This window comes from Callorhinus ursinus, unplaced genomic scaffold, assembly GCF_003265705.2.
Source record: "Callorhinus ursinus isolate GAN/ISIS: 27379988/994484 unplaced genomic scaffold, GSC_fseal_2.0 scaffold12, whole genome shotgun sequence".
Classification (NCBI taxonomy): Eukaryota; Metazoa; Chordata; class Mammalia; order Carnivora; family Otariidae; genus Callorhinus; species Callorhinus ursinus.
In genome coordinates this window covers 633,766-657,591 of record NW_027397074.1, presented here as the reverse complement: position 1 = coordinate 657,591, position 23,826 = coordinate 633,766, and the positions used below count along the sequence as shown (strand labels likewise).

At 45.7% G+C, this 23,826-nt stretch overlaps 1 protein-coding gene across 13 annotated transcripts in view; it reads right to left on the bottom strand.

The window, feature by feature from the left end:
• The window catches only part of NRCAM (neuronal cell adhesion molecule), a 287,773-nt gene extending 264,666 nt beyond the window's left edge, over nucleotides 1-23,107 (bottom strand). For 10 of the 13 annotated variants that reach the window (XM_073898653.1, XM_073898652.1, XM_073898657.1 and 7 more), the window contains exon 1: nucleotides 15,802-16,012. The gene's annotated coding sequence lies outside the window, so the exon portion shown is untranslated. Of the gene's footprint in view, nucleotides 1-15,801; nucleotides 16,013-17,247 lie in introns of those variants that run through there. The other 3 variants (XM_073898646.1, XM_073898648.1, XM_073898647.1) reach the window with 2 other exon arrangements.
• Nucleotides 23,108-23,826: the final 719 nt, after the last annotated feature.

The window sequence follows — 23,826 nt, the reverse complement described above, 5'->3', positions numbered from 1 at the left end:
GAAATAAAACACAAAAGGAGCTGTCCATCCTGGAAAATAAAAACTGCTTAGAATTCTCATTCCAAGGTTTTATACTAAATGTGCAAGAAACTAGGGATGTCTGGGTGGCTCAGTCAGTTGAGCATCCGACTCTTGATTTTGGCTCAGGTCATGATCTCAGGGTCATGAGATCAAGCCCCACACTGGGCTCCGCACTCAGCAGGGAATCTGCTTGAAGATTCTCTCCCTCTGTCCTTCTCCCTCACTCGTGCATGCGTGCACACATACATGCCCTCTCTCTCTCAAATAAATAAATAAATCTTTAAAAAAGATAAATGTGGAAGAAACTCTTCTGCATAACTTGTTTTTGTGAAAATAAAAATCTTTCTTGGGAATATGCCAGTTATCTTACTATACAACACATGGGCCACCAATGTGTCAGCAAATTTTAAAAAAGTAATCATTTACATATATTTTTTTAATTAAAGTATTTTTTCTTCTGCAATCCTCTTGATGAAAATGGCCACAGTATCAGGTCACTTGAAGAACCTTAAAAGCTTTATTCAATTATTCAAGGATGTGGTCCCATTACTTGAATGTGCTATAGATTAAACTATCTACCTTTAACTAAATAGTAACTTCAGGACTAGACTGATGCTCTTCCCTACACATCATTTCTAAGGGAAACAAAAGTCTCTCTTAGAAGTTTGAGTCATAATCTATAACTCATAGCACATGGAAACTAAAATTCCATTCCTTGTCATTTCTCATGGCAGGATAACATAGTAGCTCACAGGGATTAAGACTAAGGGATAGGAGCCAGACTCCCTGGGTTAGAATCCCAGTTGTGCAACTTAACAGCGGTGCTATTTTGACCCATTACTTAAGCCTCAGTTTCCTTACCTATAAGATGAGTATAATAACATAAAGTAAGGGTTGGCAAATATGACCCACAGGCCAAACCTGGACACTACCTCTTTTGTAAAGAAAGTTTTATGAAAACATGGAAATGCCCACTCATTTATATATTGTCTCCGACTGTCTGGGGAGTGATGGTGTGACCTACAAAGTCTAAAATATTTATTCCCTGGCCCTTTATAAAAGAAAAAAAAAGGTGCTAGCCCCTGACATAAAGGGTTGTTGTGAAGATCAAATGAGATAATTCATGAGAGGCACTCCATATAGTTAACCAACCAATACATGCTGTGAATTATTATTTATTAATAGAAAAGCTATAAAGTCATTGTGAGCTCATTTCCTGAAATTCGGAGAGACCTCTCTATAGCACCCCAGCCCCGGCCCGCCCAGGCAGTAACGGCTCGGGGTCAGCAGGCTTGGCGCCTTTCTTGGACTGAGGCGGCCGAGGCGGTGTGATGGTGGGCTGTGGTGAGCAGCTGTTACAGCAGGAGCCTGCTGGGCCGCACACAGCAGCTGCGACGAGTCATCCCTTGCCAGTAACTGATACTCTGCCCTTTCCTGATGGAGGCCCTCTTGGTCACAGGTGTGTGACGCATGCATATTCATCACTGGCCCCACGCCTAACTGTGGAGGCGATGCAAGGAGGGGCAGGGGGGCAGGGGGAGGCTGAAATTAGGCTTCGACAACGACCTGAGCAGAACCCCTTTCCATTTTCTGTGGCAGTGACTGCCTTCCCGAGATGTATTCTGCTTGTCCAGAGTTGGAAATTTTTAAATGTGAGTTGAATGTAATAAAATCTGGGCTCACCATTCCAAATAATAAAATGGATCTAAAGCTGGTCATTTCTCCTGGGACGGGCATGGCTAGCTCCGTATGAGTACGTGTGCAAATAAGCTCTGGGCAACAGCTGATGTTACAATGGTTCCCTTCAACCTTTCAGACAATCTTCACAAAATTGGCTTTTAGGCCAGTACTTAAAATATCTAAAGAGTTTACGTTGAGAGTGATTTTCCGAAGCAAACCACTGCCTGTTCCCCGCTCCTGTGTAGGGCCCCGGACGTTTCACTCCGTCAGTATGTGCCTCACTGCCTCGCACGGTAAAGGCAAGCTGTAACAATCTGCAGAAAACGGCCATGATTCCAAAGTATTTCCTGCTAGATACTGGTGGGTTTTCATTAGTCCCTCCTGACAGGGTCATAAATAAAGTCGAGTCCGCAGCAAGGGAAGCACATTAGCACCACGAGGAAACCCCAAATTGGCAAATGGTTTATACATGAGAATGGAACTGATGCATCGCACAAACTCAAGACTTGTAGAGTCCTAGGTGCTCATCCCAAGAACCCTACCACCAAATCACCTCATCGTTCTTACTGAAAACAGCTGGGTCCTTCTTCAGCTGCAGCAGCCCGTCAAAGGCCCTTCCCAGGACTACCTAGGACTTCAGTAGGGCATCACCTTGAAGGAGCTTACCATCTAAGACAGGCAAGGCGTCTCAGGGGACAACGAACAGAAACGCACACCAAGTGGGCAGACGTCATTAAGGACCAACTAAAATGGTTTTAGAGTTTCCAGTTCATTCAAACCAATGTTCAAGCTGATGAAGAGCACTTGGCAATCCTGCGTCTTCAGGCAGTGGTGCTGCCTGATGATAGTTAGCGCAGTGCCATCCTGCACCCCGTCCCACTGAAGCACGTTCACACCGCGTAGCCTGGCGGCTCATGCCTGCCTTCGCTCTCCTGAGCAGGAAGAAATACCAGCAACCATACCATTTTCCAAGTCAAAAGGCAGCTTCTGATTAGCAAGGAGCAGCAAGGGTACCTGCAGAGCCTTTAACAAAATACGCCCCCTTCAGTTTCCAGGTGACAACAATTTCCACATGAGAAAGGCAGCAGAGTTGGAGTCGATTGGATTACAGCCCAAAAGAGTAATCAACTGAGTAAACTATCCACGTCATACGTCCATCCAGGTGATAAAACAAATACTCTCCCTACCACTCTCAGTATTTCTGGGCTTTAATTCAAGGTATAGAGACTTTCTAAATAACTGGTTTATATACACATACTCCCTTGGTCCACAAAGTAGACAATGATAGACGCACAGATATCTAAACATTGACACAAACATACAAACATGCAGCTGTGGTGGGAAGCTCTGTTTTCACCCTCTCTTTCTTTGTAAGAGGCAGGCTTAGAACCGGGAGACCTCGTTACTGCATTCTCTATTGGTTTTCTAGGGCTGCCGTAACAAAGCGCCACAGACTGGGCGGCTGGAACAAGAGAGATGTATTGTCTCAGAGTCTGGGGGGCTAGAAGCCCAAGATCAAGGTCGGCAGGGTTAGTTCCTGCTGAGGGCTATGAGGGAGCGTCTGTTCCAGGCCTCTCCCCTGACTTCTGGGGGTTCGCTGTCCATCTTGGGTGTTCCTTGACTTACAGATCTTCACCTTCATCTCCACATGGTGGTCACCCACTGGGCCTGTCTCCAACTTTCCTCTTTCTATAAAGACACTAGTCATACCGAAAGACAGCCCACTCTAACCACCTCATTTTAACTGCAAAGCCCCTATCTCCAAATAAGGTCGTATTCTGAGGCACTGGGGATTAGGACTTCAATAGCTGAATTTGGACACAATTCAACCCATGCCACATTCCCATTTCTAAAGCTCTGTGTCTATAACCAAGTCAAAGATAACTACTACTATTGGGGTACCTGCTGGCTTAGTCAGTTAAGCATCCAACTCTTGGATTTGGCTCAGGTCATGATCTCAGGGTTGTGAGATCGAGCCCTGAGTTGGGCTCTGCACTCAGCAGGGAGTCTGCTTGAGATTCTCTCCCTTTCCCTCTGCCCCTCCCCTGTTCTCTCTCTCTCTCTCTCTCTCTCTTTCCCTCTCAAGTAAATAAATAAATCTTTTTAAAAAATAAAAATAAATAAAATAAAATAAATAAATTTTAAAAAGATAACTACTACTTTTTAGCTTTATTGAGATATTGACAAAAGTGTAAGATATTTAAATACACATGTGGTGATTTGATATACATATACACTGTGGAAGGATGCCCACCCAACTAGTTAATGAACACATCCATCACCTCACTTTTTTTTTCTTTTGGTGAGAACATTTATATTCTACTGTCTTAACAAATTTTAATTATACAATACAGTGTTATCAACAATAGTCACCAATATTATACATTAAATTTCAGATATTTACCTTATAGCTGAAAATTTGTACTCTTTTACTAACCTCTCCCTATTTCCCCCACCCCCAGCCCTTGGCAACCACCTCTCTACTCTCTGTTTCTATGAGCCTAACTTTATTTTAGATTCTACATATAAGTGATGCCACACAGTATTTGTCTTTGTCTGGCTTATTTCACTAAGCATAATGCCCTCCAGGTTCATCCATGTCATCACAAATGGCAAGATTTCCTTCTTTCTCGAGGCTGAGTAATTTTCCATGGTGTGTGTATATATACATATATATATACCACATCTTTATCCACTCATCTGCTGATGGACACTCAGACCTGTTTCCATATCGTGGCTACTGTGAATAATGCTGCAGTGAACATGGGAGTGCAGATACATATTTGAGATTCTGTTTACATAATTTCATGCCTGGATTCTGTATGGTTGTCATTTGCTTCCTGGTTTTAAATTAGGCACTCGGACACGAATCCAGAAGGATACCCCATTTAAAACTGCCACCACAGAGCTTTAAATGACATCTTTGTGACCGAAAAGAGGGGGTTGCTCGATCATATGGCAGTTCTATTTTTAGGTTTTTCAGCAACTTGCATATATTTTCCAGAGTGGCTGTGTAGCTACTATCTTAAAGTACCTATCTCTCCTCTGAGGTACAAAGGAACAGAATAAATAGAAACTATGATCCATACACAAACCTGCTCATAAGCCACAATGCACATGTTTCTCTGTATCAAACCTCTAAGCATATGCCGTGTGTGAGCTGGATGAATTTAATATATTAAAATGGTTTCATGCTCTATTGGCTTGTGGGGTTGCTAGTTAGTCATGGCTGACACAAAAGATTACTGACTGTCCTCTTAAAAATTATGAATAGGCTATGGCTCAAAATAAAACACAATTAGACCTCAAAAGACTATTAATGATATTGAATATGACTGGAAAAAAGTATTAATACTAAATTTACATCCTTTTTTTATGACATTGGCTCAATCGGACTTTTGCATATATACTTATTTGTTGAAGGTTAAGAATGTAGTTTGTGTTTTTTGAAAACAGCCCCACCGTGCAGCATTAAAAAGGGCATCAATCTCTTAGATTGCAGTGTGAGACCCCTTCATTTCTTCAAAATCAAGCAGACATAGTTACTGCTAAGGATGTAGGATACATACAGATCTCAAGCAAATTTGAGAGATTATGGTGAAAACATGGCAGCTGCATTCTCCCTAAAGAACATCGACTGATGCCATCCTTCTCTCAGTACTTTCATTTTTTTTAAGATTGTATTTATTTATTTGACAGAGAGAAAGAGCACAAGCAGGGGGAGGGGCAGGCAGAGGGGGAAGCAGGCTCCCCGCTGAGCAGGGAGCCCGACGCGGGACTCGATCCCAGGACCCCGAGATCACGATCTATGAAGACAGACGCTTAACCGACTGAGCCCCCAAGGGGCCCCTCGGTACTTTCATTTTTATCTTGATTTTTCATAGTAACACCCTCTTGTGAGGTAGCATTGGATGATGAGAAAGGTCTGTGTTTTGTCTTCATTTTCGAAAGAGAGAAAACTACTTAAGCAACTTCTCCAAAGCTGTACCGTAAACTGAGGCTCCTCAGTCTATGCCAAGTAGCCAGGCACTTCTCAAATTTTCATTAATTACAAATTGCACACACAATTTTTGCCTATGTGTCTCTCACACATGGCACCACCGCCTTGACCCCAACCCCCACACAACCCACTAACTGGTTGGGAAGAACCACTCTGTCACTCCATTCACATCTGGGACTATTCAGGGCCAGCTGGCAAAGGGAGGAAAGCTGGGGTCTAAAGCTGCCCACCTGAGTGCTTCGGCTCAGCGTCCTGCACCAGCCCTTCAGTCCTGGGCGCCTTGCTCCTGATTCCTTCACAGTCGGATGGGGCAAAGCAATCTTAGAAAGTGCTTAACTCAACCAGCGTGCAGCCACCCAGAGACCTCCAGAAGGAAGTGAAAAGCACCGGCTTCAGACCCTGAAGGAAAAGGAAAGGCCTGTGCAAATCTGGAATCATCTGCCGTGAGCAAAGGTAGAAAATTACAGAGCAATTCTTCGGGGTCACAGAGATGTCATTTAAGGCTCCATGGCAGCAATTTAAAAAATGGTACCCTTCTGGACTGAATGATTTCACCTGTCTTCTTGAGTGCCTAATTTAGAACCAGGAAGCAAATGACAATCATACAGAATCTGGGCCTGAAACTATGAAAGCTTGATTTCCCATGGTCTAGACCTCGTCTGGATCTTCAAACCAGGGTGAGGACCAAATTCCCCAATTTTCTCCAACAAAAGATCCACTTGACGTTTTGCAATATTCACGTACTTGGTCATTCATTCTTACATTTGCTCACTCGTCAAATATGGGCACGCTCACATACATACCACCACCCACAAGCAGAAATGCAGCTCAGTCTCCTAATGGGACAGAATGAGTATGGTTTCCAAGGACAGAATGAGTATGGATTTCCTGGGGAAAGGGGGCAGGATCTATTGTGAGCAAGGCCAAAAATGCCTTTATTACCTGGATGACTATTCCGTTATCTGCTTCCCTGAGCATGAGAGACTTGGCCTCTCAATGTTATCTGGAGCAAATGTCAAGTATTTTCATACAATTGAAGTACTTCTTTTCATTTACCACCTGTCCACCTCTTTATGGATTTTTATTTAGCCTTATTTGATTGGGTTTCGCTTGGTGTCAAGGATGCTATGCTCTTTCAATAGAACAATCTGTCTACTCTGATATCCCTGAAAAGCTGTTCCCGAACTGGACTTTGCTACATTATAGGAGCTCATTCATTATATAAACCTTGTGCAAAGGGAAGAATTCTGTTTAACATGCGTAATTATCCCAAATGTGTTTGGCAAGTTCCCACTTTTATATACCTCGTCTTCATAAAGGAACAAAGTTGCCGGAGCGATGAGATGATCTAAGAATTTTACTGTGATGCTGAAATAATATTAGCTCTGACTCTTAGTAAATTCTTCTCAGTGTATTGCATTTGTTTTCAATGTACATATATTATCATGTCAAGTGACTTCTCCAGGATGTCACAATTCTCATTACCCACCTGAGCCTTCCCGCCGTCTGAATCCCTCGCCCTCCCTGATCTCTGCTCTTCCAACCCCAGTCCTAGCAAATGAATCCAACCGTGACCTCACTCGCTCCCTGCTGCTTAATGGGTCCCCTTATGGTTCTAGGACAGCAATCAACCCTTGATATATTTTACTTTCCACTCTAATTTGGCATCGAGGTAACTGTTACTAGAAACATATGGCCATGGAGTTTTAAAAACCCTATTCCAACTACTAAAAGGCAAGTTACCTTAAAATTTGTGTGACATATGAAGTATGTATTACAATTTATGTAAAATACAACATGGGACATAAATTCATAGAATCAATTCTGAAGTAAATTTGCTTTTGTTTATATTACAGTATTATCTCTAAGTATCTACTATTTTTTATATTGTTGCCACGTCAATGTCATTTCTCTAAAACTAGAAATATTTGAAGGTATTAAATGTATACAAAAAAATGACTTTTGGTCATCATGCTACCAATATCAGAACAAAAAACTATGTCCTCAAGTTATATAAATGGTCAAACACGCCAAAGAAAAAATTTTCCAATTATGGCTTCATGGGACATCAGGAAGTATTTCAAATTACGCCAAATTATTTTTTATTTCACTGACATCTCAGTAACTGTGACCTCCCAGTAGCTGTTTTATTATTCTGGTTCTACACACAGCCAACTCCTCTTTCTGAAATGTTTTAAATCAGATGCTGCCTACCGAACTGAATGGGGGAGACATGTGCCCCATTAAAGACTTCAGTGGCAAATACAACAGTGATGGACTCCCCACTAGATGCAGGTCGCCACAATCATGCTTCACAAGTCGACTCATACAGGGTAAAAAAAACCCAGCTAGTCAATATTTAGGACAGACTTATCCTGTCATATATCCAAACAATCTGTGGTCAACACCAAAACACTGTAATGAGATTTTACAGGGGGAGCAGCCTGGGCATTTCTGTATTTCCTCCAGTAGATACTAGGGGGGCCCAGCAGCAGAACGGTGAGAATATTTGCAATGCAATTAGGGGGGACAAGTGCATCTGAGAGTATGCCAGATGCAGGGGCCTCCCCAGAATTCACACAGCCCAATGTCTTAATGCGGCATACAGCATCAAACTGCACTTCCTACAGTTTCCAAACTTTTGTCAGTTAACTAGATGTTTACTGAGCGCCTCACCCGGGCACTCCACTTTTTGGATGCACCATCCAGCCCCGTGCACGTTGTTCCAACACCATCTGTCACTGAAGCTTCCACAGCTTCAAAAATTTCAATTCAAACTCATCTACTCGGCACTCAAACTGAAGCTATAATTCAAATTTCGACATGAAGCTTGAATTCCTTTTCACTGTTCTTCAACTTTGACCCAGCCCCCCCCCTTCCTTCACTGAAAAGGGCCAAGACAACAGCCCAGCAAGTGGGGCAGGCAAAACAGGCCTCCTTTGTTCACTTTTGTCCTTTTAGCTCTCTATTGAGGTGAGGGACTGAAAGGCCGCACAGGCTTTGGAAGGCAGCAGCACTGCTTGCAAGCCATCCTTCCTCGGAGACCACAAAAACCCTGGGATGGAACTCTTTCCACTGTCCACTTTTTACCTTCAGGCATAAGGAACGGACAATTAGGACTTTCTCCTTTCCCCTTCCCTTGGAGAGAATCTGCTAATGTGTTTCACGTGAGTTTGTAGTGTTGGTCAAAAATGTGGGCTGTAAATCGTGCCACTCAAATGTCAAGGTCATCTGAAAGTGGCATGAAATTGCTTTAAAGTTGAAATTTGGAGGAAAGATCACTACATACTGAATACATATACCGAATTTTTTGAATGCTCTCAACCCACTTGAGAAAGATAAATCGAATTCATTGCATATTACACAGAAGACCTCCTACAGGATTCCCTCACATTGCCCTGGGAATATGTTTTTCTGGCTACAGTGGGTTTTGAACCAATAGACCATGCACATCATAAAATTTAAATATACATATGAATATATATATTTTTTAAATATTATTTAAATATATATATACATATGAATATATATATTAAAATTATTCTCTCTAGCCCTAGCACCATTTAATAAGAATTTCAGAAGACTACAAATGTCCAATCACTATGTTGTACACATGAAACTAATAAAATATCACATGCCAATTATAGGTCAATTAAAAAAAAGAATTTTAGAAAGGATCCTTTCAGTTTGAGAGCAACTACCATTTTCATTCCAGTGTGAGTTAAACAGTGCTTTAATACACGGCACTGTGGAAGCAAATCAGAGACCACACAGGAAAAGATTTATTCCTCATCCCTGCTTTTAAACCGAATAAGCCACTTGGACAGTATGTGCAGCAGTTGAGCACTGGTATTTGTAGATTTGTTCCCTTTACCACCATCATTTCTTACAGCCACTAGTTTTTCAGTCACTTGAGGGAAACCCTCCACCAGACTTCTAAAAACTACCTTTTTCTAATCTGAAATTCTAATCTTGTAGGCCAGTAAAATAGGTCAATTAAGTTGACACCACAACTTTTTTATTAGCTCAGCTAAGCAATTATAACTGGGTAGTGAGGGTTTATGTTGTCATCTTTGAAGATTCAATGGTAGGGCGAAATGCCCAGTGCAGACCTGCAGAGCACAACTCTAGCACATCCCTAAACAGGACAGTCCTGGCTGTTTCCAGATCTGAGGCCCATCTGCCCCTCAACTGGGTTCAAATGCTAAGGTAATTTTTTTCAGGAAAATAAAATCCTACTAATATTTAATCTATCCTCGGAACAACATCACTTCACACAACCACCCTATAGATATATATGCTCTATTTCGGCATTTAAAAAAACTAACATGAATGTCTGTCACTGGTGCTGACTTCTCTTGGACTATGACACACATACTGCATGGCATTTATAGCACGCTTTGCACAAAGTATGGGGTCAATAAGTCCTTGTTAAAAAACCGTACATCTCCTTGTCAATAAAAATTAAACCAATAAGTTGGAAAATTCTGTGAATTACTTGTTCATAATACATAGTATGTTAATTTATAACTTTAAAGGGTAACAGCTATCGCTCTTTACACCCATTAGGATGGCTATTGTCAAGAAAGCATAAAATCAGTGTCAGTAAAGATGTGGAGAAATTGGAACCCTGAGCACTCGGGAACATAAACAGTACATCTGCTATGGAAAACAGAATCGGGGTGCCTCAGAAAATTACAATTGCCTTACGATCCAGAAATCTCACTTTTGGATATATACCCAAAAGAGTTGAAAGTCATGACTTGAAAAGATATTTGTACGCCCATGCTCACAGCAGCATTATTCACTGCAGCCAAAAACTGGAAGCAGCCCAACAAATGAATGAATTAAAAAAAATGTGGTATTACATACAATGGAATATTATTCAGCTTTAAAAAGGAAGGAAATTCTGACACATGAATAAGCCTTGAAAACATTATGCTAAGTGAAATAACCCAGTCACGAAAAGGACAGATACTGTATGATTCCACTCATGTGAGGTACTTAGGGTGGTCAAATTCATAGAGAAGAAAAGAGAATGATCGTTGCCAGGGGTTGGGAGGAGAAGGAATGGGGAGTCATTGTTTAATGGGTACAGAGTTTCAGTTTGGGAAGATGAGGAAAGTTCTGGAGCTGGACAGTTGTGATGGTTGCATCATGTTTCGAAGTATTTAATGCCACTAAACTACATAGTTAAAAATGGTTAGAACAATAAAGTTTATGATATATATGTTATCGCAATAAAAAAGTGACTTAGCAAAAACATCACATTTTCTTTTCTTAAAGGATTTTATTTATTTATTTGGAGAGACAGAGAGTGCAAACAGGGGGCAGGGGAGGGGCAGAGGCGGAGGGGGAAGCAGACTCCCGCTGAGCAGGGGGGGCTCCATCTTGGGACTCTGGGATCATGACCTGAGCCAAACTCAGACACTTAATCGACTGAGCCACCCAGGCACACCCTAAAATATCACATTTTCTATAAACATGACATTTGCTCCCCCATTTAAAGACAACCTGATATTGAAGAATTTATAGTTACTACAACTGGAGGCAGAGCTCTTCCAAGGCTTTCCTCATAGAGCCCTGTTCTTCACATTTTGAGAGGAAAAGTAAACATTCATCAGTTCATTTTGGCACATATTCCTAGACTTAGAAACTTTAGCCCTGATGGCAAGAAAGACTCTTTAAAGCTAAAGTGGCTTCTCATTTGCCTGGGTGGACGAAGGGTTAAATAAAATAAGCCACTGGATTCTTGGCCCTAGCCTCCCTCGATGTCCTCTTGCCTCAGCTGGCAGAAAGGTGCAGGCCTCCTTCAGGTGGGGCAACATGAAACATAAAAGGGAAAATACATCTAAATGTATTTAATGATTTTTAATCATTTTCAAATCACTTCCTCTTCCCCAATCACCTCAGCAGTTGAAGGCTGACCCAAAGCAGTCTACAGATGTGAACACAAAAAACTTCCTAGAGAAGAATACCATAGGAGCTCTATATTCTAGTTAGATTTGTTTCTGGTTACCATACTTCTCAGATGGAAACTGTTGTTTGGAAATGGGGGTGAGACTCTGAAGGTTGCTGACAGGGGCAGCAAATCGGGGCTGGTATGGATTGAACTGTGAGCCCGAAATTCATTCATGGAAGACCTAACCCTTAATGTGACTGTATTTGGAGATGAAGCTTTGGGGAGGTGGCAATTAAGGTTCAATGAGGCAATAAGGATGGGGTCCTAATCTAATGAGATCAGTGGCCTTGTAATAAGAGTAAGAGAGAGATTTCTGTGCACACCCTGTGGGGAAAGCATGTATGAGGGCACAGTGACAAGGTGCACATCTGCAAGCCAGGAAGACAGCCCTCGCTGGACCTGACCCCACTGACACCCTGATCTCAGGATTCCAGACTCCAGAACTTGAAGAAAGTACATTTCTGTTCATTAAGCCACCCAGTCTATGGTATTTTGTTATGGCAGCCCAAGCTGACTAAAACAAAATCCTTCTGATTTCCTGGCGAGGATCTCAGGAAAAAAAGCATGGGTGTCTCAGTGCTTACCCTTAAGGGAGGGGGTAATGACTGGTAGGAGCCACAAGAGGGCTTTCTCAGATGTTCATAATGTTCTGTTCCTTGATTTGAGCACAGTTATATGGGTGTGTTGGGTTTGAGCAAGTTCATCAAGCTGTACATTTATGATATGTGAAAAAAGAGTCTGTGTGCAGAAGTGTGCAGAAGAATGCAGCCCTAGATGAGAAAGTTAGAATTAATCTTCCTGAAGGCTGGAACTCTGTTTTGCTCAGCACTGTATCTCCAGTGCCTAGAACAGTAGGCCATGCATGCTGTACATATTTATGAATAAATGAATGAATGAATCTCTTTACCAGAAAAGCGTCCTGTGGGGTTCCTTAAATAGCTCCTTTGAACATACACAATATAATATCTGCATATTCTATTTATACTCAGCCAATTATACAAGGAAAACTCCACCTACATGAGAAGATTATTTGAAATGTCTTTTTTTGAGAGAGAGAGAGGGAGGGAGAGAAAAAGCAAGCAAGGGGAAGGGCAGAGGGAGAGAATCTCAAGCAGACTCCACCCTAAGCAGCAGAGCCTGATCTCACCACCCTGAGATCATGACCTGAGCAGAAACCAAGAGTCTGACGCTCACCCGACTGAGCCACCCAGGTGCCCAGGCACCCCTGAAATGATTCTTAAGGAAGTTTTCCATAGTCCCTCTCACACTTCTGAAGCACTTATACCCCCAGCTATCCTTGTCAGAGTGACATCAGCCTCACAGGAAGTACCATTGCCAAAGATGACTTGCTTTTCATTCACCATCCCTGCTGCAGCAACAAAATGATGTCATGTCGGGGTACTGGCCTGCCTCACTACCCTGCATTAGGCGGCTGAGTGACCTCTCTAAGCCCCACTGTACTCATTTTGAAACTGAAACATTTAAATACAGTGTTCTCTTACAGCTCTCAAATTCCTGGATGATGTGAAATGTTTTGCAACTTTCCTATAATGAAGTACAAAGCAGGTTGAAGGAAGAATATGAGTCAGAAGGATTAAGAATGCACAATGAATTCACTTTTGCAGTTGGTCAATTACAATCATTCTAAAAGCCATCCCAGGAACAGCTTTCACTTTAGTTCAAACTCTTGTTTCATTAGTTAATATGGAGAATCTTTATAAATGTACCACACAGTCATATATTCAGGAGATGGAATGCTTTCCTAAGATTTTATACTAGGGTCCTATTCAAATTCAATATCCAATTTGAGGAGTAAATCTTCTGCAGTCAAAATAGTCTACAAAGGAGATTCAGGACTGGGAGTCTACTAGAACCACTTGCCAAATGGAAATGTTGGCCTTTAAAAAAAAAAAGTTTTCTCAAGAATTGTGATGTGCCAGGAACCTCTCAGTCTCTGTAATCACAGGGGAGTCTGGTCACTAAAAACAGTCCAGTGACTGTAACTGCCTGGGCTAACACTTGAAAGCTAACAGGAATAAAAGAACATGTAAAGGAATTCGAGGGAGATACAGGGCAATAAAAGGCTATTCCACAATACAATCTGCTGAGTTACAATATTGCCTGCTACTGTGGAGTCTGCTGGGGTCAGAAGTGAATGGACTTTTGATGTCCCTGATCACTTGGTGGTTTTAGGCTTGCCCTAAACTAATATGATAAGCCTCCAAAAGGCCCCATTTTCACAGTCATGGATGGTAAAGCGTAGGGGCAAAAACTAAACCTTGCTCCCCCACTTCCTAGCTATGTGGCCTTGGGAAAGTAACGTGACCTCTCAAGGCTCCATCTCCTAATTTTAAGAATAGGGTAATATGTTGTGGAAATTAAATAAGATGATACCTGTACCATGCACAGCGCCTGGTACATCTGAAGCTCTCAAAAAATGCTATCATTACCATTAAAATGGAAAGTATCCAGTGCTCTAATTCCATTTCAGTATTTCCGGAAGCTCTCCTTTACTCTTGAACTGTTACAATATTTTAATAACAGGGCCTGGTTAGCCTAAAGCAGTCGCAACCAAAGCAGTCCAGCCTCTGCAGGTCTGTATTCAGTAGCTACCGCGTTCCTGACAGCCCCAGGGAGAGCTCCTGGTGCAGAACGAAAGCCTCCTGCCCCACTACGCTCGCCTCCATCTCTTCTCTTCGCCAGAGCCTCGGGCGAGGAAGGGCCCAGCCCCTCAGACCCGCACCTCTGCACGTTAACCATGCGGGACCGAGAAGGAAAAGAACGCTTCCCTCTTAGGGCAAACAGCTACGGGGAAGGCAGAAGAGAGGCGGGGTGGAAGGAGGCTCCTCCACTCGGCGCCCTCCCTCCGCGCCCGCAGCTGCGCAGGGGCGGCCCCCGAGCGCGCGGGGGGACAGAGGATGCGGCCGAGGGCCGGGAGCCGGAGAGAGGGCAGGCGATCCGGAGCGAAGGGAAGCGGCCTAATCGCCAGCCCCCAGGGCCCGAGGAACCCTCCGGCAGCGCTTGCTGCCCAAGGTGCACCGCTCCGGGAGTGATGACGAGTCCCTAGCTCCGCTCGACCGCTGCACCCCGGGTCCCCTCTGCGCGCGGGGAGTTGAGGGCCGGGAATGGCCGAGCCATTCGGGAACCAACATTCGGCGGCGCCCACCCGCGCGGCCCGGAGGGAGCCGGGGGCGGCGCACGGCGCAGATGGCGCTCGCGGCGAGATGGATGCTCCAAAGCTGGCAATCGCTCCCGGCTCAACACAGCATCCCCGGGCCAAGGTGCGGCCAGAACCCACTCCTGGGGGTCCCGGCAGGGAAGGGGCTCTTCTGGGTCAGCCCCCAAACCGGTGGGCCAGCCCCAAAAAGTCCCAGCCTCCGGAGGCTGGGCGGGGCGCCGGGACCCCGGGGACCCGCACCTGTAGGGCCAACAAAACCCCCGGAAAGCCCCCACCTTGCTGCCTTCGCGGTCTCTCCCGTTCCCCCTGATTCCCCGAGTTCTCCCCCGGGGCGGCGAGAGTGGAGGTCCCCTCGGCCCCGAGTACCAGCGATCGGCGCAGGTGTGAGCACATCCGAACAAAGCCCACGCCCAGATGTGTCCGCGGGGACCCGGACGCGTACTCGCCGGTGCGCGCCAGCCCCGCACCTGCGCTCCTCGTCCCGCCGGCACCGTGGCGTGACACCCCGCGCCCGCCGTGTGCATGCCCGGCAAGCCGCGGTGCCGGGCCCCTGCAGCCAGGCCCAACTGCCCACCCAGGGACCCCCGACAGGGCTTCCCTGAAAACGCGGGGAGCGGGCGCGGAAGCAGAAGTTGGCCACAGACTAGAGGAGGTGAAGGGATCGCCTGCGCCCGCCAGGGCTGTCGCGTTTCAGCGTGCCCCCGCCCGGGCGCCGGTCCCCCTCCTCCCGCTCGGCGCCCGCGGGCGCGTCCCAGGCCTGAGGGGAGGAAAGGAGTTGGCGATCAGGTTCGCCCTGCCGCAGAGAGAGTGGCGCGGCGCTGCCAGCCGGGAGGGCGGTCTGCTGAACCCCGGGCCCGCGTCCGAGTGACAACACAGCAGCCCCCCGCACCCTCCTCCGCTCCAGCCGTCGCCCCCGAGCAGGACCGAGTGCCACCGCCGGACGCGCACGGAGTTACTCACGTTCTTCCGCCGCGCCCACCGCTGCTGAGTCCCCGGAACCCTGGAGCGCGGACGTCGTCCGTTCCCGACGGAGCCGCCGCCTCCCGCCGCCCAGCGCTGTCCCCTGCGCCGAGCGTCTGAGGCTTCGACTGCGGCGCGCGTCCGCCCGCGACCCGGGCGAAGCAGGGCTGGCCCCGCGTCGGCGCGCGCCTCCGCCGCTCCCGCCCCTGCGCCCCCGCCCCGCGCCGCGCTCTTCCTCCTCACCGCTCGCTTTCGCGTCCTACCCCCGCCCCGCACTCCTCCCCGGCGTCCCCCGCCCTTCCCCGGCTGGCCCAGCCCCTCCCGCCCCTGCGGCGGCGGCGGCGGCGGCGGCGGCGGCGGCGAATGGGCTCGGGCCATCGGCGCCGCGGGGACTGGGTGGCCCCCTCACCTGGGAGGCCGCGCCGCCGGCGACCGACGTCACCCTGCGAGCGTGTGCGGGCGGTGGTGGTCGGGGTCGGGGGCGCGGAGGGCGGGAGCGTTCCGGGGACGAGGGCGGCAGGGATTTAGCTACAAAAGATGTTCCAGAAAACGGGAGGTTTTTAAATGCCACCTTCATGGGTTTAGGATTCAGTCCGAGGTCTGTGGCCTTTCCATTTTCTTCTTGTAAAGCATTTAATTTCTTCTAAACTCACCACTTGGATGGATGAGATTGGTTGGGGGGGGGAGGGAGTATTTTTATTTATTTTTTCTCTGTATTTATTTATTTTGCAGCTGTTAATTTCAAACAGCCCCCAGAAAGGGAGCCTTCAGCGTAAGGGAGAGACTGTCTATTCGCGGTAGGAATTGGGTCTTCTGGACCCAGAGAACAGAATTAGTTCAAATTTGCTTATTTTCAGATTTGGGGGCTTTATGGAGAAGTATTTGCAAGGTAAAAAAAAAAAAAAGAGTTAAGGTCTTCTAAATGGGTAGTATTTTAGCAAACACACTGCGGGTTCATAGTTCAGGGTCCGGAGGCCCCTCTCCACTGTATCCTAGGTGGTGTCCAAGATCCTTAGCCTGGCACTCACCTGCGGCCTGATCTCTGAGAGCTTCCTCCCAAACGCCAGGTATCAGAGAGCTTGACTTGACCATTTACTGAGGCTCCAGCTCTCATTGGGCTCTGCTGGAGAACCGACTTTCCTTCCGTTTTCTAGTTTCATTCAAGATAACTTTGGTGGAGCCCCTCCTCCCTGCTCCCCACTCCCAGGCTCCAGGCCCCAGGGCTAGGGCAGGTATTCAGGATCAAAAAAGGTTCCGGGCATCCTTCCAGGCCCTGCCCACTCCTCTGCTCTGCTCTAACTTCAGTTCAAACTTGACACTTCAACCCACCGCACCACACACACAGGTGAGCAGCCTTCTTTTCTTTCTCCTACTGCCACCAGATGTGCTCCAGCCACGCAGAACCCCCTGTCCTGGAAACCATGGTTTCTGAAACAGTATTCTCACCTCTGGCCACTGGGTCTTGGCTCAGTCCCATCCCTCTTCTGACCCTGGTCCTTATCCCACCGGGTACTGGGTACTTCTCACCTCTCAATGAATTCTCCAAATTTCCTCTGGAATGACCTTTCAAAAAAAAAAAAAAAGTGTGATTTTATGATACCCTTATTTAAAAGTTTGGCCTGGCTCTCTGTTGCCTATAAAATAAATTCCAGATCTCCTGGCAGTCTCCTTCACGATCTGCCCCTAACTTACGTCTCCATCCTCTAATGAGAAGAATTGTCAAAACTCTAAGGCTCTGCACGTGAGATTCCTCCTATCTAGAATATTCCTCCATCCTTTCTACATCTGGCAAACTCTCGTTCAACCCTCAGAGACTTGCTCACTCATTACTTCCTCTGTGAAGTCCTTCCTGAGTCCCCGTGTGTTTTACTGTAATAGTACGTGTCACATTGTTATGTCTGCATGTTTGACTACACAAAATTTCACTTCTTTGAGGACAATTTGTCATTTATGATTATATGACCTTATTTCCTACCAACACAAATGGAGCCACAGATAATCCTCATAATTCAGCTCTCACTGCCTCATCATTCCCACCTGTGCAAAGGACTTCAGGACCCCTCACACCCTATGACTCCAGTAATTGCTGAGTCCTGGGTTTTCCTGCATGTCCCTCTGCCTTGTGCCCACATGCTCCAAGGGGGTCCCTTCACCCCAGCCACCATGAGACTGATTTCCTGCTGACATTGCTTTCCAGGGCAATGTGAGGTGGGAAAATGGCACGTTGCTCTCTTACGTTCTTGCCCTAGTTTTGTGTAGCAATTTGTTCCGTGGGCACTGAAGCCGGACTGTCTGTGTCCGCCAGTGTTTCGACCTCATAAGGGACCATCCTTAAACAACAACCCCAACTTCTGTGTGGAATCGTTCTTTTCCTTCCAGCCTCAGCCCTGTGCTCAACACCAGGTTGAGGTAGACTCTGAGCAGTCCTGGTGAGGCCCAGGTCAGTCCTGATGCCTTCCAAGGGGCCTGGAATGCAGAGGTATTCAGGGGTTCTAGAAGGAATGTGTACAAGGAGGAGGCTCAGGCGAGTGACGACTTCTCCAGGTATGCTTTCCCTTATCTCTACAGAGAGAGGAGTAATACTGAAGACACATTGTTATTATAAGGGTCAGTACTGCAGAGTCTGGGACATATCAGGTACTCAACAGATTCTAGTTTGAAAAGCAATTCTTTGATCAGATATCTGTCAAATGAGTACATACTAATAATAAAAAGAACAAAGACCAAAGAGGAAAACAGCTCTGGGGGAAATGGGAACAGAGAGACAACACCAAAAATTAAAATTAAACAATTTTGATATGACATATGGCTTGTAATAAATGTAAAATTAGTATATAGTTGGCTTTTTTTAAGAGAGAGAGAGGGAGCATGAGGTGGGGGAGGGGCAGAAGGAGAGGAAGAGAAAGAATCTTAAGCAGGCTCCATGCCCAGCTCAGAGCCTGACACGGGGCTCCATCTCACAATCCTGACATCATGACCTGGGCTGAAATCAGGAGTTGGATGCTTAATGGACTGAACCACCCAGGAACCCCCCAAAAATCAGTATATAGCTTTCATTTCCAGCATATTACTTCAGCTGCCTTGCAGCCCTCCATTGCGGGGGGGTGGAGGGCTGGGGAGGATTAGTCCCCTGAGAGGATGAGCGACAGGGAGAACCGAACAGCTGCTGCATGAGGAGCTGAAATGAAAAAAGCAGGAGGGGGAAAGAGGACTGATGTGAAAAAGGGTTAGAAGGATGCCTGAGTGGGCAAAAGGACTATCCATTCGATTTGCCTGGCCATGCATGAGGCATTCTGATTTGGCTCCGTGTTGCCAGGGATATGCTCAACACACCTCCTTACCTTAACTGCCACCCCTGAGTCCGTCCCTAAGCCTTACGCTGTCCTCTGTCCCCCACTTCTACCCTCTGTCCCCTGCTTTGCTCCATCCTCCAACTGGGTGAGGGCTGAGAATAAGTGTTTTTCCTCATTGCTGGAAAATAATAGAATTTTCCATTTACCCGACACTATTGTAAGCACTTTACATTTATTAACTCGCTTAATCCCACGGCCATCCCATACAGTGTGTACCATTTCATCCCCATTTTTGAAGAGGAGGAAGGGGGTAAGTAACCTGCGGAGGGCACACAGTTAGGGGCCGAGCTGGGATGCAAGCTGGGGCACTCTGGCTCCAGAGTCCCAGGTCTTAGCCACTGCTGTCTGTGGCCTTTCAGTGACAGCACACTAAAAGTTTGTGTTGATGGATGCTTCCAAATTTCACTGCATGGAAGTGGGGACAGAAAGCCACGGAGCCCCCCACTGGTACCAGCAGTGAATTATACAGCTGGCCTTTCTTTCCCCCTCAGAAGTCCTGCCTCTCTTCCTCAGGATTCTCCTGCTCTTTTCCTCTTTCCCTTTTTTCTTCTCTCCTTTTATTTGCCGTCCCAATTTTCCATCCAGGCCCCAGGCCTGCCAGGGGAGGCAGCGCGAGGGACCTGCCCCAACACCAATGCTCCGTTCCCCAGAACCGAACAGGGGCCCAGCTCTGCCAGGACTGAGCTGTGTGTGTCTCTGAGTTTCCACACCGAGGAATGAAAGAGTCAGGTTGGGAGAGAACGAATACTCATGTTTAACTATGTCATTTTATGATTCCAGTGATAACCAAGAGCATTTCTCTGACCCCTGTGGCAGAACACAGGGGACAGCTGGTCACACTCTAGGTAAGAAAGAATGAAACACTATCAGTAGGATAACAAGGTTGTTGGCTACCAGAGTGCCTGGAACCAGTGTCATCTTTGTCTTAATATTCTATGACTGGGCAACATGCACCAGGGTCCTGATGGGGCTGTGGTGAACTGAGCAGTTCTTAAAGCCCTTCTATTTGAAAAGGTATATAATCCATTATGGTCAAAAAGCATAGTTGTTAAGGGTGGGCAGCTTCTAAGATGGCGCCCAGTGAGCCTCTCTTCCTCATATGCATGTCCTGTGTCGTCCCCTCCCCTAGTGTAGATGAGAACTAGAGACTCACCTCTAATGAATGTAATATGGCAAAAGTAGCGGGATGTCACCCCTGATATTAGGTTACAAAAAGATTGAGGCTCCTTCTATCTTGCCATCTTGCTCTTCCCCTTACTCGCTGGGAGGGGAGCCAGCTGCCATGTTGTGAGCTGCGCTATTAGAGGCCACAGTGAGGGAGGCTCTAGGCCAACAGCTTGTGAAGAGCTGAGTCGTGCCTCAGGCATCTGACTGTGCGTGGAAGCAGGGTGCCCCCAGTAGAGCTGTGAGGTGACTCCAGTCCAGGCCTTGTGAGAGGTCCTGAGCCAGAGGACCCAACTCATCTGCCCCTGGTTTCTCAACCCACAGGAACTGGGAGATGATAAGTGTTTCTCATTATAAGCTATCAATTCATCACTGATACAGTTGTTTTTAAGTGCATTTCAGAACTCTGAATTCGCATCTGACCGCACAAATCATGACTATTTTCTGGATGGGTGAGGGCCAGATGGATCAAATGGTAGTTGGCATAAGATGCAGATGTGGTCTAGGTAAAGAAGCAAGTGTGGAAAACACATGAGACAACAATGTGACTTGTCCGCGGTTAACTCTGACGGTCCCACACCCCAGAGCCTCACTTAGCTCCTACAGCCAAGCCCAGGGTCTGCCATCCACTGTGACCACATAGAGCTGCTCCTTCCTCTTCCTGGATCCCAGCCATAGCCTCAGCTGGGCCACACCTCTTGCAGCCTCATAGCGGGTGACTGTTACCCACCCTGGATAATAATAGGATGTGCTATTATGGATGATACATAACTAATAAGAGGAGGTGCAGCTTCATGCATCACCTACCCAGTAAGCACTAGATCGTCTCCACAGATGCAAAGCACCAGGGCTCTCATGCCATCCCTCACCATCTGCCACATAACCAGAATTCTGTGTGCCTGCCTGGTGCCACTTGGGCATGCGTCGAAAGAGATATGCCACCCAGTCTTTGCCTGGTGCTTAGCAACACAGTCCCCCTATACCTATCTAAAGAATATAATGCTCCAGCAATTGGAGGAAAATGTGATCTTAGTGGTTGCCATATGTGGATTTCTTCTCTGGAAGCTTGTGAGTCATTAGGACCTTCTGCTTGGCTCAACCCACCCCCATGGCTGGGGAACCAACTTGGAAAGAGGAGGAACATTTTCAGTCATAATAAGTGTGTTCGTTGGAGCCAACTTCTCCATCTGTTCAGTCTCTATCTATAAGAATTTACATAGGTTCTGGTGAATGGATGTGAGACTAGCTCAGGTCAATGTGCAATCAGCCATTGCACATGGGGTCATTAGGGACAGCAAACTATTGTTCTAGAAAATGGAGATACTGAGAAACACTCTTGATATGTGCCCTTCATTGCTGGCTTAAGAGGGAACAGATGACAGGTACAATCAAGATGTATTCACTGAGGAGAAATGAAAGGAAATGTCTTCAGTAATGATACTCTGGGATCTAAATGAACGGTTGATCCAAAGGCTTTCTGATTTGGTGTTTCAGTTGAGTTTTTTCAAGAAGAAAAAAAGGTGTTAGGTTAATAGTATGTCATTTATATTTTCTTTTAGGCCTTGATTTAAATTTTACCTTAAGGTCTTCTAATGTTTTTAAATGCCAGATATCTATAGGACATAAGGTTATTCAGTACCACCCTGCCCTGGGCCTCATGCTTTAGAAGGCCCTGCTCTGGCCCATCAGAGCCCATGTCACCCCCTCCTTCTCCTGGACCACATCTGGGGATCCAGGATCTCTGAATCTCTTCAGGACCTGCAAGGGTCTCCCCCTCATGCTCCTAACAGAGAACTGCTCTGCTGGTGGGTAGAACTGCAGGCCTGAAGAGTATACACCTTAAAAGTTCTCATTACAAGAAAAAACAAATTGTAACTATGTGTGGTGATGGATGTTAACTAGACTTATTGTGGTGACAATTTCACAAATATATGCAAATATTGAATCACTATATTGTACACCTGAAACTAGTATGTTACATGTCAATTACATCTCAATGAAAAAAAGTAACTACTTTTTGTGAAGTGATGGATGTGTTAACCTTACTGTGGTGATCATGTCACAATAGGATAACATGTAGCAAAACAGCTCATTGTACACCTTAAACAGACATGATGTTATAGGCCAAACGTAATTTCATGAAACTGGAAAACAGTAACAACAACAACAAAAACTGGAAGTCTGATAAGTGGCTGATGAGTGGTGTGGACAGAACATGGCCATATGGATTGGGGTGTTCACCTAAGTCCGCTTGAGGCCCTTGAAGGTTTATGACTAAGCCAAGGATGGGCCATGGGCTGGGGTCTGGAGCTGTTCTCGCCACCACATTCTGACACAGAACTACGAGAACTCTAAGTTCAAATGTGGATGTCAAGATCTTCATGAAGGTATCTTTGTCAAGACAGGAACACAGAACATATCTTATTTACACGTGTTATGTGGACCTGCAACTGTATTCTTTCCCCAAGCACCCCTCCCCCATTTATTAGGGAAGAGCCTAAAAGAATCGATTTCTACTGTAATGAATATGCTGGTGTATTAAAACATAGTTAGAATAATGAGGTTACTTCTGGATTTAAGTGATTTTGGTTTAGTAATGGTTCATACTTAAATGGATCTAATCTTAATTTTTTTTTCTTAGTCGGGGAGAGGAGAAGAGAGGCAGGATTATTGTTATAATAAAATTTTCTTGAATTGACTAATCTGATATAAGAAAGTGCTTTCCTACTGTTCTTCCCTAGCTTAAAAAACTTACTGGGTTTTCATACAAAACCTATACTTAATAATAAATGTGTTTTTGCCCCTTAATGTTTTGATTATTCGGTTGGTTCATTGTCCAGGACTGTTGGTTTCTTGTTGTTGTTGTTGTTGTTTGTTGTTTTATTTGAGCTGTTTTCATTTACCAAGAGTTTCTCTGAGACAGGAAGAGGTGGTAAAAATCAAATCACTTCACTTCCTGCTTCATTCCACTTGCTAAAATTAGAGGACCTTTATATTAGTAATTTAACACCTTATAGTATAACACAACATGAAACTATCATGCTAGAGTTTAAAATAATGAGACTGGGAAATGAGAAAAATATTTATAAGCAATACTTTAAATGAAAATAGTGGAGCACAAAATGATATGTGCACTATTATTGCAACTCTAAAAAGCATACAAGAGAAAAATCACATGCAATATGCTAAGTTCTATTAAGGTGTCAGAATTATGGGGGATTTTTAAATTAGGTTTAATAAGGTTTGACCAGACTTATCTTTCTAATAAAATATTTTTATTTAAAATCAGTCTCATCTCCGGGCGCCTGGGTGGCTCAGTTGGTTAAGCGACTGCCTTCGGCTCAGGTCATGATCCTGGAGTCCCGGGATCGAGTCCCACATCGGGCTCCCCGCTCAGCGGGGAGTCTGCTTCTCCCTCTGACCCTCCCCCCTCTCGTGCTCTCTCTCTCTCTCTCTCTCATTCTCTCTCTCAAATAAATAAATAAAATCTTTAAAAAAAAATCAGTCT